Below are 16169 nucleotides of genomic sequence, written 5' to 3'. Positions count from 1 at the left end.
GGTCCAAGAGTTGAGTGTCAACAACTTTAAGATGAGCAGATTCTCTGTCCACTACCGTATCTTATATTGATCCATCAAGCAGAGTAAACAGGCAAGTCCCACGTCCGACTAAGGCAAGTTTGTGGGAATCGACCTTCTTTTCCAGAAGCTGTGTGAGTATTTCTAATGGATCCTTCCCTGTCCCAGTGACCATAAACAGCATCTCTCAGGATCCCATCAGGCATCTTCCCTCTGATTGAGGTCACACTGATGGGCTTGTAGTTCTCTGGCTCTGATTCTCCCTGTTTTGAAAATGGGAATGACGAGAGCGACCTCCAATCTCAGGGAACAATCCCTGACTCTATGGAGCTGTTGATGATACGGGCAAGGGGCTCACAGAGCACCGTCCCATCTCTTTTAAACACTCTTGGGTAGATATCATCAGGACCTGGAGCGCCATCTAATTTCAGAGCTCCTATTTTATCCAAGATGACAATCCCTTTCTATTTTAATATTTATGATGATATTGCTCCCTGACCAGTCACCATTTCTCCTCCATTTACAGATGCTCCCTGACCAGTCACCATTTCTCCTCCATTTACAGACATTCCCTAACCCGTCTCCATTTCTCCTCCATTTACAGACGCTCCCTGACCCATCTCCATTTCTCCTCCATTTACAGACACTCCCTGACCAGTCACCATTTCTCCTCCATTTACAGACGCTCCCTGACCAGTCATCATTTCTCCTCCATTTACAGATGCTCCCTGACCAGTCACCATTTCTCCTCCATTTACAGAGGCTCCCTGACCCATCTCCATTTCTCCTCCATTTACAGACACTCCCTGACCAGTCACCATTTCTCCTCCATTTACAGACGCTCCCTGACCCGTCATCATTTCTCCTCCATTTACAGACGCTCCCTGACCAGTCACCATTTCTCCTCCATTTACAGACGCTCCCTAACCCGTCTCCATTTCTCCTCCATTTACAGACACTCCCTGACCAGTCACCATTTCTCCTTCATTTACAGACGCTCCCTGACCCATCTCCATTTCTCCTCCATTTACAGATGCTCCCTGACCAGTCTCCATTTCTCCTCCATTTACAGATGCTCCCTGACCAGTCACCATTTCTCCTCCATTTACAGACGCTCCCTGACCAGTCACCATTTCTCCTACATTTACAGACGCTCCCTGACCAGTCACCATTTCTCCTCCATTTACAGACGCTCCCTGACCAGTCACCATTTCTCCTCCAATTACAGACGCTCCCTGACCAGTCACCATTTCTCCTCCAATTACAGACGCTCCCTGACCAGTCACCATTTCACCTCCAATTACAGATGCTCCCTGACCAGTCACCATTTCTCCTCCATTTACAGACGCTCCCTGACCAGTTACCATTTCTTCTCCATTATAAAAGATGTAATAGCAGAGCACTTGGAAAACAGTGACAGGATCGGACAAAGTCAACATGGATTTACAAAAGGTAAATCGTGCTTGACTAATCTACTGGAATTTTTTGAGGATGTAACTGGTAGAATAGATAAGGGAGAACCAGTGGATGTGGTGTATTTGGACTTTCAGAAGGCTTTCGATAAAGTCCCGCATAAGAGATTAGCGTGTAAAGTTATGGCACATGGGATTGAGGGCAAGGTACTGACTTGGATAGAGAACTGGTTGGCAGACAGGAAGCAAAGAGTTGGAATAAACGGGTCTTTTTCCGAGTGGCAGGCAGTGACTAGTGGGGTACCGCAGGGATCGGCCCAAGGACCCCAGCTATTCACAATATATATTAATGATCTAGATGAGAGAAGGGTAGTAGGGAAAAACCGGGGAACTACAGGCCAGTGAGCCTAACATCAGTGGTAGGAAAATTATTGGAAAAAATCCTGAGGGACAAAATTTGTCTCCACTTGGAGAGGCAAGGATTAATCAGGGATAGTCAACATGGCTTTGTCAAGGGAAGATCATGTCTGACTAATTTGATTGAATTTTTTGAGGGGGTGACTAGGTGTGTGGATGAGGGTAACGCAGTGGATGTGGTATACATGGATTTCAGTAAGGCCTTCGATAAAGTCCCGCACAGGAGACTGGTCAAGAAGGTAAGAGCCCATGGAATCCAGGGTGCCTTGGCACATTGGATACAAAACTGGCTTAGTGGCAGAAGGCAGAGGGTGATGGTCGAAGGTTGTTTTTGTGACTGGAAGCCTGTGGCCAGTGGGGTACCACAGGGATCGGTGCTGGGTCCCTTGCTGTTTGTGGTCTACATTAATGACTTGGATATGAATGTAAAGGGTATGATCAGTAAGTTCGCGGATGATACAAAAATTGGTAGGGTGGTAAATAGCGAGGAGGGTAGCCTCAGTCTGCAGGACGATATAGATGGGTTGGTCAGATGGGCGGAACAGTGGCAAATGGAATTTAACCCGGAAAAGTGCGAGGTGATGCACTTTGGGGGGACTAACAAGGCAAAGGAATACACAATGAATGGAAAGACCCTAGGCAAGACGGAGGGTCAGAGGGATCTGGGTGTGCAAGTACACAGATCCCTGAAGGCGGCGGAACAGGTGGATAAGGTGGTAAAAAAGGCATATGGGATACTTGCCTTCATTAGCCGAGGCATTGAATATAAGAGCAAGGAGGTTATGATGGAGCTGTATAAAACACTGGTTAGGCCACAGCTGGAATATTGTGTGCAGTTCTGGTCGCCACACTACAGGAAGGATGTGATCGCGTTAGAGAGGGTGCAGAGGAGGTTCACCAGGATGTTACCAGGGCTGGAGCGCTTCAGCTATGAAGAGAGACTGGGCAGGTTGGGTTTGTTTTCCTTGGAGCTGAGGAGGCTGAGGGGGGACATGATTGAGGTGTACAAAATTATGAGGGGCATAGATAGGATGGATGCTGAGGAGCTTTTTCCCTTAGTAGAGGGGTCGATAACTAGGGGGCATAGATTCAAGGTAAAGGGCGGGAGGTTTAGAGGGGATTTGAGAAAGAACTTTTTCACCCAGAGGGTGGTTGGAGTCTGGAACTCACTGCCTGAAAGGGTTGTGGAGGCAGAAACCCTCACAACATTTAAGAAGCATTTGGATGTGCACTTGAAATGCCATTGCATACAAGGCTACGGACCAAATGCTGGAATATGGGATTAGATTAGACAGGGCTTGATGGCCGGCGCGGACACGATGGGCCGAAGGGCCTCTATCCGTGCTGTATTACTCTATGACTCTATGACTCTAACTAGATGTAATATCTCCAAGTTTGCAGATGGCACAAAGCTGGGTGGGCGTGTGTGCTGTGAGGAGGATGCTGAGAAACTCCAGTATGATTTGGACAGGTTGGGTGATTGGCCAGATGCATGGCAGATGCAGTATAATGTGGATAAATGCGAGGTTATCCACTTTGGTGGCAAAAACAGGAAGGCAGATTATTATTTGAACGGCAATAGATTGGGAGAAGGGGAAGTGCAACGAGACCTGGGTGTCCTTGTGCACCAATCGCTGAAGGTAAGCATGCAGGTGCAGCAGGCGGTTAAAAAGGCAAATGGTATGTTGGCCTTCGTAGCGAGAGGGTTTGAGTACAGGAACAAGGATGTCTTGCTGCAGTTGTACAGGGCCTTGGTGAGACCACATCTTGAGTATTGTGTGCAGTTTTGGTCGCCTTATCTGAGGAAGGATGTTCTGGCCATGGAGGGAGTGCAGCGAAGATTTACCAGACTGATACCTGGGATGGCAGGAATGACGTATGAGGAGAGATTGGGTCGATTGGGCTTGTACTCGCTGGAGTTTAGAAGAATGAGAGGGGATCTCATTGAAACTTATAAAATTTTAACAGGACTAGACAGACTAGATGCAGGAAGGATGTTCCCAATGGCGGGGGAGTCCAGAACCAGGGGTCACAGTCTAAAGATAAGGGGTAAGCCATTTAGGACAGAGATGAGGAGGAATTTCTTCACCCAGAGAGTGGTGAACCTATGGAATTCTCTACCACAGAAGGCAGTTGAGGCCAATTAATTAAATATATTCAAGAAGAAGTTAGATATATTTCTTAAGGCTAAAGGGATCAAGGGATATGGGGAGAAGGCAGGGACAGGGTACTGAGTTTGGATGATCAGCCATGATCTCATTGAATGGCGAAGCAGGCTCGAGGGGCCGAATGGCCTACTCCTGCTCCTATCTTCTATGTTTCTTCCTGACCTGTCACCATTTCTCCTCATTTACAGACACTCCCTGACCAGTCACCATTTCTCCTCCATTTACCGATGCTCCCTGACCAGTCACCATTTCTCCTCCATTTACAGACACTCCCTGACCAGTCACCATTTCTCCTCCATTTACCGATGCTCCCTGACCAGTCACCATTTCTCCTCATTTACAGACACTCCCTGACCAGTCACCATTTCTCCTCCATTTACCGATGCTCCCTGACCAGTCACCATTTCTCCTCCATTTACAGACGCTCCCTGACCAATCACCATTTCACCTCCATTTACAGACGCTCCCTGACTTCCTGTCTGTCCCGGAGTTTGGCGCGGGGCCCCTTTGCTGAGCGAATCTGGAGAAACTGGGAAGCGGCGGGCGGATAACGTTGAGTGTTTTAATAATGGGGCCTGGGGCCGCACTTCGGGTGTGTGCAGCCCGCGTCCCCCCGGGGTTTATTTTTTTAAAGCCTCAAAACAGCTTTATGGTCAGCAATTTAAATACAAGAATAAATTTTTACAGGTAAATCAATAATGTTTACAGTACAAACTGCCACTATTTAATAAACCAAGAAAAGAAAGAACCCGTATACGCCAGTCCTACTGACATCGCTCAATCATTCAGTCATTCATTCCTCCGTTCGTTCGTTCGTTCGCTCAAACGTAACTTCCATTGTGCATGTCTGCATGCATGCGTGTCATTTGTCCACCTGTGTGCATGTGTACGTTCGTTCATCCGTCCAGACAGGCCTCACGCTCACCCAATAGGATGCCCACTTTCATCCTGGGGAGCGAGGGCCCTTCATTCGGTCGAAAGTAAGTTCTATTGTGTATGTGTGTGTACATGCGTATTATTTTTGTCCACATGCCTGTTTTCACTTGAGCATTCGTTCGTTCGATCGATCATTCGTACATTGAGGAAGGCTTTAACACGAAATAACACCACAATATACAAAGTCCCATAACCATATCAGAAATCAATTAAAACTTCAAGTAAACTACTTATAACCAGAACCCGAAATTTCTTCAACAAAACAAGTAACTACCAGTTCTACGCCAGTCTCATTGGCACTCTAATAACTCCTTGTCTTCACTTGATGTTATCTAACCATATAATGTCATAATCCTTGTCCACGGTCTTCAACTTTTCCACAGAAAAGAAGCCGACCACTTTCTCAAATCCCGTAAAAGAAGAAAACGACTACTCAAATTCCCTTCTTCTTGCTGTTATCACTCACAGGACCCAGCCATCAAGACATTCATTATTCCTTGCCGATGTTACTTTGTTTTGCCTTTTATCTTCCTTTTATTTTCCTTTTTTCCTTTTTCACTTTTATTCTGTTCTCTTTTCCCATCTTATGGCTGTTCAAGCACCATACTATAGATGGGAACAGTCTGTCTTTCCTCCACCAAAATGGCAGCGCACAAACCGACCCCCGTCACCGAGAAAAAGCCTCACAGCTGCCACCAGATGGAGCACAGGTGGGGCCGCTGGAACTCATTCAAGCCGGAGACTGTTCTTCAACTTTAGAAACCGCGCAGCATGCTCACCCACAGCATCTCCCGACTCCGCTTCTGGCGACCAGCCGCTCTGCCCTAGGCCCCCCCGCCTGGGCTCCTCCGTGCTGGGCCTCCCGCCTAGGACACTCTCCTCTGGGTCTTCCACCCTGGGCCTTCTGCACTGGGCCCTCCGCACTGGCATTCCCCGTGAGCAGCCGGGGTGTGGAGCAGCCCGTTCACACAGCACCGAGCAGAGCTGAGCTGCTGAGAATCTCGCAGCCTCCCCCGGGGTTCATGAACCCGCTCCCTGAGCTCGGGGTGTGAGCGGCCCGCGTCCCCCCGGGGTTCATGAACCCGCTCCCTGAGCTCGGGGTGTGAGCGGCCCGCGTCCTCCCGGGGTTCATGAACCAGCTCCCTGAGCTCGGGGTGTGAGCGGCCCGCGGCCCCCCGGGGTTCATGAACCCGCTCCCTGAGCTCGGGGTGTGAGGGGCCCGCGTCCCCCCGGGGTTCATGAACCCGCTCCCTGAGCTCGGGGTGTGAGGGGCCCGCGTCCCCCCGGGGTTCATGAACCCGCTCCCTGAGCTTGGGGTGTGAGCGGCCCGCGTCCCCCCGGGGTTCATGAACCCGTTCCCTGAGCTCGGGGTGTGTGCAGCCCGCGTCCCCCCGGGGTTCATGAACCCGCTCCCTGAGCTTGGGGTGTGAGCGGCCCGCGTCCCCCCGGGGTTCATGAACCCGCTCCCTGAGCTCGGGGTGTGAGCGGCCCGCGTCCCCCCGGGGTTCATGAACCCGCTCCCTGAGCTCGGGGTGTGAGCGGCCCGCGTCCCCCCGGGGCTCATGAACCCGCTCCCTGAGCTCGGGGTGTGAGTGGCCCGCGTCCCCCCGGGGTTCATGAACCCGCTGCCTGAGCTCGGGGTGTGAGCGGCCCGCGTCCCCCCGGGGTTCATGAACCCGCTCCCTGAGCTCGGGGTGTGAGCGGCCCGCGTCCCCCCGGGGTTCATGAACCCGCTCCCTGAGCTCGGGGTGTGAGTGGCCCGCGTCCCCCCGGGGTTCATGAACCCGCTCCCTGAGCTCGGGGTGTGAGTGGCCCGCGTCCCCCCGGGGTTCAGGAACCCGCTCCCTGAGCTCGGGGTGTGAGCGGCCCGCGTCCCCCCGGGGTTCATGAACCCGCTCCCTGAGCTCGGGGTGTGAGCGTCCCGCGTCCCCCCGGGGTTCAAGAACCCGCTCCCTGAGCTCGGGGTGTGAGCGTCCCGCGTCCCGCCGGGGTTCATGAACCCGCTCCCTGAGCTCTCTCACCTGATGTGTCAGCGGCTGCTGCCAAGGTCCGCGCATGCTCAGCTCACCTTCTGTTGTTCCGGTTTAAAGGTCAAGCCCCGCCCCTCACACACTGATTGGTTGGAGGACCCGCTGCCCGCTCCGTCCTCCAGCCCCGCCCCGCTCTTCCTATTGGTCCGGAGCTCCCGTCAATCACCCGGACAGTGTGAGCTGAGCATGCGCGGACCTTGGCAGCAGCCGCTGACACATCAGGTGAGAGAGCTCAGGGAGCGGGTTCATGAACCCCGGGGGGACGCGGGACGCTCACACCCCGAGCTCAGGGAGCAGGTTCAGGAACCCCGGGGGGGCGCGGGATGCTCACACCCCGAGCTCAGGGAGCGGGTTCATGAACCCCGGGGGGACGCGGGCTGCTCACACCCCGAGTGCAGCCCCAGGCCCCATTATTGAACACTCAACATTATCCGCTTCACACACACCCGGGGTGGGCCTCAGGCCCCGAACAAGAGCCTCTGGGCCGGGCGTTTGCCCCGAGCGGGGCGGCAGCTGCGGGGCTTTCTCCCGGTGACAGGCCCGGGGTAATGGCCACCATCTTGAGAGGCTCAGGGGCAGCAGGGCGCATGCGCAGCCCCCTTGGCCAGGAACCAGGAGGAGAGAATCTTGTCAATTTCTATCCTGGACTCACAGTGATGGCTTTTGTAAACTCCTTTTACAGGCTGTGAGAAGGGCAGCATTTACACACCGCAAACTCTCACCAAACAACAACTTACCTTTATATAGCACTTTTAAAACGTCACAGTAACGCAGTCAGACAATATTCGACACACATACTGTGTTTGTGGTCCAGTGCACTGACACAAAGTTCCTTCACAACTGTAACAATTTTGTTACGGTTGCTGTGAAGGCTGCGCTCACTCTGCTCCTACACCTGGTCTCCAAAGGAGGCAAAACAGGACTAATGCTGCCGAGCTCAGCTCTTTTTGATCAGAAAATATCAACTGTTTCGCCTCGCCAGGAAATGCACAGAAGAGGCAGCAGTGCTGATTGGCTGCCCAGGAAAGTCCTATTTAGATTAAACTCCTTCACCCAGAGTGTGCTGAGAATGTGGAACTTGTTCTTCTTTCTCCCCTCTCTCCCTCTCCTGTAATGGAGACCAGTTGGGGAAGCAATGTTGGAATGGCTTCCCTCTGGTGTTGGTTCTGGTCTCCTGCTCGTTCTCTCTCCTCCTCTCTCCTCTGGCACCCCAAATAGTAGCTGCAGCAACAACAGATGTGGTTCCCCTCTGTCTCTCTTCCTCTTCCTGGGCAGAGAGAGAGAGAGACCACTCCTCTCCTCTCCTCTTCCCCGGCACAGCAGCAGCAGTAGCACAAGATTCCTGACTGGCTCTCAGAGATTGTCAATCATCATTGGTCCTCTTTTTGTTGAACCAAATTAACTGTGAATTAACTGTAACTTAATAAAACTTTAACTAAAACTTAACAAATTAAATTAAAATTTGGTTTGCGCGGGTGATGATGCACTCCAGTCCCCGCGGCGCCCACCGGTCTCGGAAGGCCTCAAGTGTAAGAGAGAATGTGGAACTTGCTGCCACAGGGAGTAGTTGAGGCGAAGAGCAGGGATGTATTTAAGGGGAAGCTGGATAAACACATGGGAGAAAGGAATGGAAGGAGATGCTGATAGGGTGAGATGAAGAGAGATGGGAGGAGGCTCGTGTGGAGCATAAACACGGCATGGACCAGTTGGGCCGAATGGCCTGTTTCTGTGCTGTACAATCTGTGTAATTCTATGTAATAAGAGAGGAAAGAATGTTCCATAGAAACTAGAATTATCTGTACTGCATTTTTATCCTGAATTTACAGTGATGTCTTTTGTAAACTACTTTTACAGGTAATATCATCAGGCTTTGAATGTGGAAGGACAAATGTTTGCCTGTTCTGTCTGTGGGAAAAGATTTCAAACATCAGTGTGACTGGAAAAGCACTGAGACACACACACCTGAGTGAGAGTGTTCCAGTGCACTGACTGTGGAAAGAGCTTTAACCAGTTACACAGCCTGAAAAAACATCGCACCGTTAACAGCGGGGAGAAACTGTACACGTGTTCTGTGTGTGGACAAGGCTTCAACTGATCATCCAACCTGGAGAAACACAAGGACACCCGCAAAATGGAGAAACTGTACAAACGTGGGGACTGTGGGGAGGGATTCAATTACATGTCCCGGCTGGAAACTCATCGACGCATTCACACCGGGGAGAGGCCGTTCACCTGCTCCGAGTGTGGGAAGGGATTCAGTCACTCATCCCACCTTCTGACACACCAGCGAGTTCACACTGAAGAGAGACCATTCAGTAGCTCTCACTGTGGGAAGAGGTTCAGGCAATCATGCAACCTCATTGCGCACCAGCGAGTTCACACCGGGGAGAGGTCGTTCACCTGCCCTGTGTGTGGGAAGGGATTTACTAATTCATCCGCCCTGCTGATACACCAGCACACTCACAATGCAGAGAGGCCATTCACCTGCTCCGTGTGTGAGAAGGGATTCACTAATTCCTCTGACCTTCTGAGACACCAGCGCATTCACACTGGGGAGAGGCCGTTCACCTGCTCCGTGTGTGGGAAGGGATTCATTCGGTCATCCCACCTGCTGACACACCAGCGAGTTCACTCTGGGGAGAGGGCATTCACCTGCTCTGTGTGTGGGAAGGGATTCAATCAGTCATCCAACCTGCTGAGACACCAGCAAGTTCACAAGTGACTGCAGAGGTTTGATTCTGCTGTTATTGCTGCTGTTAATCACATCCAGGACTGAACCTTGTTCATTCTGACAGTTGGGGTTTGTTTCTGCTGATGTTAATAACCCCTATAACTGGGCTGGAGTTTAACATTCTGGATATATAGCTGATTGACTTGTCGGGGCTGCAGTGTTTGTTTAAGAAACGCTGTCTGATCTTTCCCCTTAATTTCCACGAGGATCAGTGCTGGGACCACTGTTGTTCATCATTTACATGAATGATTTGGACTTGGGAATCAGAAGTACAATTTCAAAATTTGCTGATGACGCAAAATTGGGGGGTGTAGTTAATACTGAGGAAGACTGTGGTAGCATCCTTGTAGAATTATTCAGTTGTGTTCAGTAAATAGCAGCATCTTTTAATTTGCTTTGACTGATCAGATCACTATATAGTTATGTGAAAAACAGAAATCATTAACAGCTCCCAATTTCAGAATTGTCAGATTGAAACTCAACTTCTTCCAAGTACAATCTAACATTTCAAAAATTGTAATGTATGTAGGCGAGATATTAGGACTGTTGTCTAACACAATCCAAACACAGTGACACACAGACAGATGGGCAGGTGTAGCTTCACAGCAAATCCTTTCAAGCCTCACTAAAAAGTGGCAGACTGGCAATCCATTGTTCACCAATGGAGTTGTGATCTTTGTAAATTAAGAAAGGAAATGCATGGAAATGTGTCAAAGAGTTGATTAACAGAGTGGGGCATCATCTCCCTTTGATTTCTATTTCTGACACCAGGCAGGTGTGAGACATCAGACTTCAGAACAACACGTCTGCCAGCTCTGGCCACAAACCTCAGTACAGTCAACCTTTCAGCAGCTGCAGCCCTGATTAAATAACTAGTAGTTTAACATGTCTAGTAGAGCTTTTGTATCAAAATAGAAGAAATGTATTTGTTGTAAAGTCTGTGTGTTATATGGCGAATTAATACACAGACTACAAGAGTAACTTTAACAGGACTTTACTATTCGAAGGTCAGGGCGAATCTGCCCAATAAATCCTTACACAGCACTTATATACCGGTGTGGTCACCACCGGTATTACAGTATACAGTAGCCAAGATAAAGTAGTGCAACCCTTAAAATAGTTCTCTTAAAGGTGGAACGTTACATACACTACAATCCTCCCTTTTTAGGTTAACAGTATATATATATTCCCATTAATATAACATCATAACATATATACAACTTTATGTAAAACAGTTCACAGATTCAGTCTCTCTGGAGGCTTCCTGACTCTGTCTGGATAACGCCTCGGTGGTGTAGTAGTTTTCGGTGGTGTAGTAGGTTCTTCTGGCAAGGTCGATTCTGCTTGAAGGACAGTGTCAGGTTCATCTGGTTCCAGTATTACCGGATCGGAGGTAAATGCTCTGGGTATCTCTGCTTCAACATTAGGCGTATAGAGTTGTGGAGTAGGTTGGCCCTTTGTGGATGACTCTATGATCTGGTCAACATGGCGCCTTATTATGCTTTCACCAATGTCCACGGTATACATCAGCGGTCCTAGCCTTTTTCCAATAGTTCCAGGCTGCCATTTCTCGGTACGGTAGTCCCGGGCCAAAACTTGTTGACCTATCTGGAAGGCTCTAGTTGGCCTTTCATTCATGCCTTGAAATTGCCGGTTCTCTACGTCCCTTCTGACGTTTGGCTTAATCAAATCCAGCCGGCATCTTAGTCTTCTATTGAAAAACATCATGGCGGGAGTTTGGTTTGTGACCGCATGTGTTGCATTCCTGTACGCCAACAAGAAGTTATCTACCTTATGCTGTAGATTTATGTCTTCATTACCCATGGCCTTTATGGCCTTCTTGAAGGTCTGGACAAACCTTTCAGCTAATCCATTGGTGGCGGGATGGTATAGGGCGGACGTGTAGTGCTTAACCCCATTGCTTTTTAAGAACTTCCTGAATTCTTCGGACACAAATTGCGGTCCATTATCAGAACAGATCTGTTCCGGCAGCCCATTCCTGGCAAATATGGTCCTTAATACTGTGATGGTTTTTTCCGTGGTGGTGGAGGACATCTTTATTACCTCCGGCCACTTGGAGTGTGCATCCACCGCGATTAAAAACATTGAGTCCATAAATGGACCAGCAAAGTCGATATGTACCCTTTGCCATGGAGATGAGGGCCACTCCCATGGATGCAGAGGAGCTTGTGGTGGGGCGTTTTGGACCTTCTGGCATCCTAGACAGCTCTTGGTTATTTCTTCGATGTCTCCATCAATACCTGGCCACCACACAAACGCTCTGGCTAGGTTCTTCATTTTCACTCCACCCAGATGCCCCTCGTGAAGCTCCTTTAGCACTTTATGCTGGAGTTTGGGTGGAATCACCACTCTCGATCCACACATCAAGGTTCCTCGGCACACTGACAGCTGTTCTCTTCTTTGCGAAAATGCTGGCAACATTGGTTCGCCATGTGCTGGCCATCCCTCCACCGTTAAATCGTAGACTCGTGAGAGAGTCGGGTCATTTCTTGTTTCCTTTTCGATAATAGAATTTGTTACTGGTAGACATTCCACTATGGTTGAGTGGAACATCTCCGCTGGGTCCACTGTAGTCGCCTCTTCTACCACTGGCAACGGTAGGCGCGATAACCCATCAGCATTTCCATGCTGTTTGGACCTTTTGTATTCGATGTCATATTGATGTGCCCCTAGTAACACGGACCACCTCTGTAGCCTTTGCGCTGTCATCGTGGAAACGGCCTTGTTAGGGTTGAATATGGATACCAACGGCTGGTGGTCTGTCAGCAATGTAAACTTCTTGCCCTGCAGGTAATGATTGAATTTCTTTACTCCCCACACAAGGCTGAGAGCCTCCCTATCTATCTGAGCATAATTGCGCTCAGCGGAGGTCAATGATCGGGATGCAAATGCGACTGGCCTTTCCGAGCCATTTGGCAACTTGTGTGAGAGTACTGCTCCAATACCATAAGGGGAAGCATCACAAGCTAGACGAAGAGGTAGCGTTGGATTGAAGTGAGCCAACACTTTCTCAGAGGTGATCAATGCCTTGCTTTTGCGAAAGGCCTTCTTACAGTCCTCGCTCCACTTCCATGGTACTTCTTTCCGCAACAGAGCATTCAGCGGGTGCAGCACCGTGGATAGATTTGGCAGAAACTTATGGTAATAGTTAATCAACCCCAGAAACGACCTCAACTGTGATACATTTTCCGGAGCGGGGGCCTTCACGACAGCTTCGATCTTTTCAGGTGGCTTGTGCAGGCCCTCTTGGTCAATGACATGACCACAGTACGAGATCCGTTTCTGGAAGAACTCACATTTCTGGCGGTTGGCTCGAAGGCCATATTCCTTCAACCTGGTGAGCACCAGTTTCAAATTTGTGAGGTGTTCCTCCTTGTCCTCTCCCATAATCAGGATATCGTCCAAGTAACACTGAGTGCTTGGAATACCCTGTAAGACCTGCTCCATGGCCCTCTGCCAAATTGCTGGAGCCGAAGCCACTCCAAAAACCAGTCTATTATATCGATACAAGCCTCTGTGCGTGTTGATTGTGAGATACTGGCGCGACTCTTCCTCGACTTCCATCTGTAAATATGCTTGCGCCAGGTCTATCTTGGTGAAGTGTTTCCCGCCAGACAATGAAGCAAAGATATCCTCAATCCGCGGAAGCGGGTATTGTACCGTGTGAAGCACCGGATTAACTGTGATCTTGAAGTCTCCGCAGATGCGGACCTTTCCCGGTCCCCCTGGCTTGTTACTCAACGAAGGCTTCATGACGGGAACAATGGGCGTGGCCCACTCACTCCAGTCCACCTTAGACAGTACCCCTGAACATTCAAGCTCTTCCAGTTCTGCCTCCACAGCAGGTCGTATCGCGTAAGGTACCGATCTGGCTTTGAAAAATTTTGGGCTTGCATGTTCTGCAATCTTGATTTTTGCCTTAATTCCTCTCAGTATTCCCAGTCCCTGCTGGAATACCTCTTTAGCCTCGTCCAATATTCTGGACAATCGTTCAGGTTTGACATCTTTCTTTCCGGAATCTACCGTCATTGTGTTTAGGGAGTGCCAGTCTATCTTTATTTTCCTGATCCACTCCCGCCCCAGAAGTGGTGGACCTCCCTCGGGTAGTACATATATGTCCATTCCTTGGTGTTCTTTGCCCTTGTGTCTCACCTTGAGTTTTATCTTTCCGATGGGGTATACTTTATGCCCCGTGTATGTCTGCAATACTATCTCCGTATCCCGTAGGGGAATATGTTTGAATAACTTTTTGTAATCTTGCTTATTCATGACCGTCAACGCCGATCCGGTGTCCACTTCCATCTTCACTTGGACTTTTGCAATCTGTAGTGTGACCCAGATAGTTTGTCGGTCAGTTTCCTTACTAACATTGTGAATCCTCAGACTACCCAGTTCCTTGCTGTTGGAGTCTGAATCCGAATTCTGTTCATCTGAACTCTTCCCAGTTACCTTATGTACCTTTCTGTACTTCTTCTGCGGTGACTTATTGTTGCTGGTCTTCTTTCCTGACCGGCATACTTTAGCTATGTGACCAAGCTTGCCACATTTTCTACATTCCTGGTTTTTAAACCAGCATTGGTTCTGGTCGTGTGTTGTCTTCCCACAACGATAACATTTCGTTGTACCCGAAGTCATTTGATCCACGCTGAGTACCGCTGTCTTCAGCTGCATCTCCGCCGTGCCTCTCGCTGCGGATTCGTGCGATGCTGCAATAAGGACAGTCTTATCAAGTGTAAGATCGTTCTCTTCGAGCAGTCGCTTTTGTGTTTCTTCCTTCGACATCCCACACACGAACTTGTCTCTCAGTGCCTCTGTCAGATTTTCCCCAAACTGACAGTATTTTGCTAGCCTACGCAGTTCAACCAAGTACTCCGCGTTGCTTTCCTCTTTTAGTTGCGTTCTCACGTAAAATTTAGATCGTTCCGCTAACATCAGCGGTGTGGGGTTCAAATGATCCTTCAGGACAGCAACAATATTAGCGAAAGACTGATCCACCGGTTTAGCTGGTGATAGAAGATGCTTCAATAGCCCGTATGTCTTCGCACCCATTGAGTTTAGTAAGGTTAGAGCTTTATCATAATTTGCTATCTTATTGACCTTACAATATATCTCGATGCGTTCTACATACGTGGCCCAATCTTCCACATCGGAATCGAAATCGTTGATGTTACCACGCTTAGGCATCTTCACAATCTTTCTGAGGACAACAACGAAATTTTTCTTTACTTTTTAACTTTTTTTTTCAAAAATGGCGGTTTCCCGCGCTTATCTTCTTCCCCGCCTCCGAGGATGGCGGTTTCCCGCGCTTGTCTTCCTCTGGCGGGGGGGGGTAAGCTTTGCCCTCGGGCGACGACCGCTGGCTTTCTGGTTTCGCAGCCTGCGCACCGGCTTCAGTTTATTCTGAAGCTCTCCCACTCACTCGGGCTCTGTCTCTCCCTCAGCGGCTTTCAATCGCGCCTCCCCAGCCCTCTCGCAGTCCGGTCCTTTCCTCCCCCGGCTGCGGCTGAGTTCTCCGCGGTTTTATTTATTTATTTCTTCCCGCGCCTTACGATCCCGGTCGCAGCGCCTCGCGGCCTCGGTAGCTGCCCGGCCTTTTTCGCCGGTCGCGGTCGAGCTGTCTCCCGACGCTGTTGCATCTCCCCAGCCCGCTTGTAGCCCGGTCTCTCACACCGGCTGCGTTCCCGCTTGTACCGCGGCTTCCGTGCCCTACGCTGCCCCAGTCTCAGCGTCTCTGGCCCCGACTTCTGTCCGGCTCCTTTCCCCCGACCGTGGTCGAGTTCACCGCCCTTATCCTCCGTTTCTTTTTATTTCCCCCCTACTCACAGTCAACGTGGCCGACTTGCTTCTCGTGGCTGATCGGCTCACTCACCACCGTGACAGAAGGGACGATCACTGCCTGTTGCTGATGGAAGGCTTTGTGTCTGAATTCTTCCTTCTTCCTTGCTCTGCAGACTCGAGTCTTCTCTCAGCAGAACGACGAGGGCGGATGCCTCTTCTCGACGCTCGTTAACTGCTTCGGATGTATTGCTGCCGCAGGGTAAGATCCCATCCTCGTCGCCACTGTAAAGTCTGTGTGTTATATGGCGAATTAATACACAGACTACAAGAGTAACTTTAACAGGACTTTACTATTCGAAGGTCAGGGCGAATCTGCCCAATAAATCCTTACACAGCACTTATATACCGGTGTGGCCACCACCGGTATTACAGTATACAGTAGCCAAGATAAAGTAGTGCAACCCTTAAAATAGTTCTCTTAAAGGTGGAATGTTACATACACTACAATTGTGACACACACACAATTAATAATTACATCACAATGTGATTGTGAGGATCGATTATCGCCTCTTGATACCTTCCGTGCCCACCGATCGAGGAAGGTATCAAGTGAACCGGTGGACACCGCCTGCTCCCTCTCCAGGGCCACCTGGGCAGG

At 49.9% G+C, this 16169-nt stretch overlaps 1 protein-coding gene across 1 annotated transcript in view; it reads right to left on the bottom strand.

Moving 5' to 3' along the window:
- The window catches only part of LOC147118909 (uncharacterized), a 29904-nt gene that overhangs the window by 9240 nt on the left and 4495 nt on the right, over window positions 1-16169 (bottom strand). The window lies entirely within an intron of this gene.

This window comes from Somniosus microcephalus, chromosome 4 (genome assembly GCF_052327205.1).
Source record: "Somniosus microcephalus isolate GS21.2 chromosome 4, FLI_Smic_1.0, whole genome shotgun sequence".
NCBI lineage: Eukaryota > Metazoa > Chordata > Chondrichthyes > Squaliformes > Somniosidae > Somniosus > Somniosus microcephalus.
Note: the sequence above shows the minus strand (reverse complement) of the source record. Positions and strands in the feature narration are given on the sequence as shown.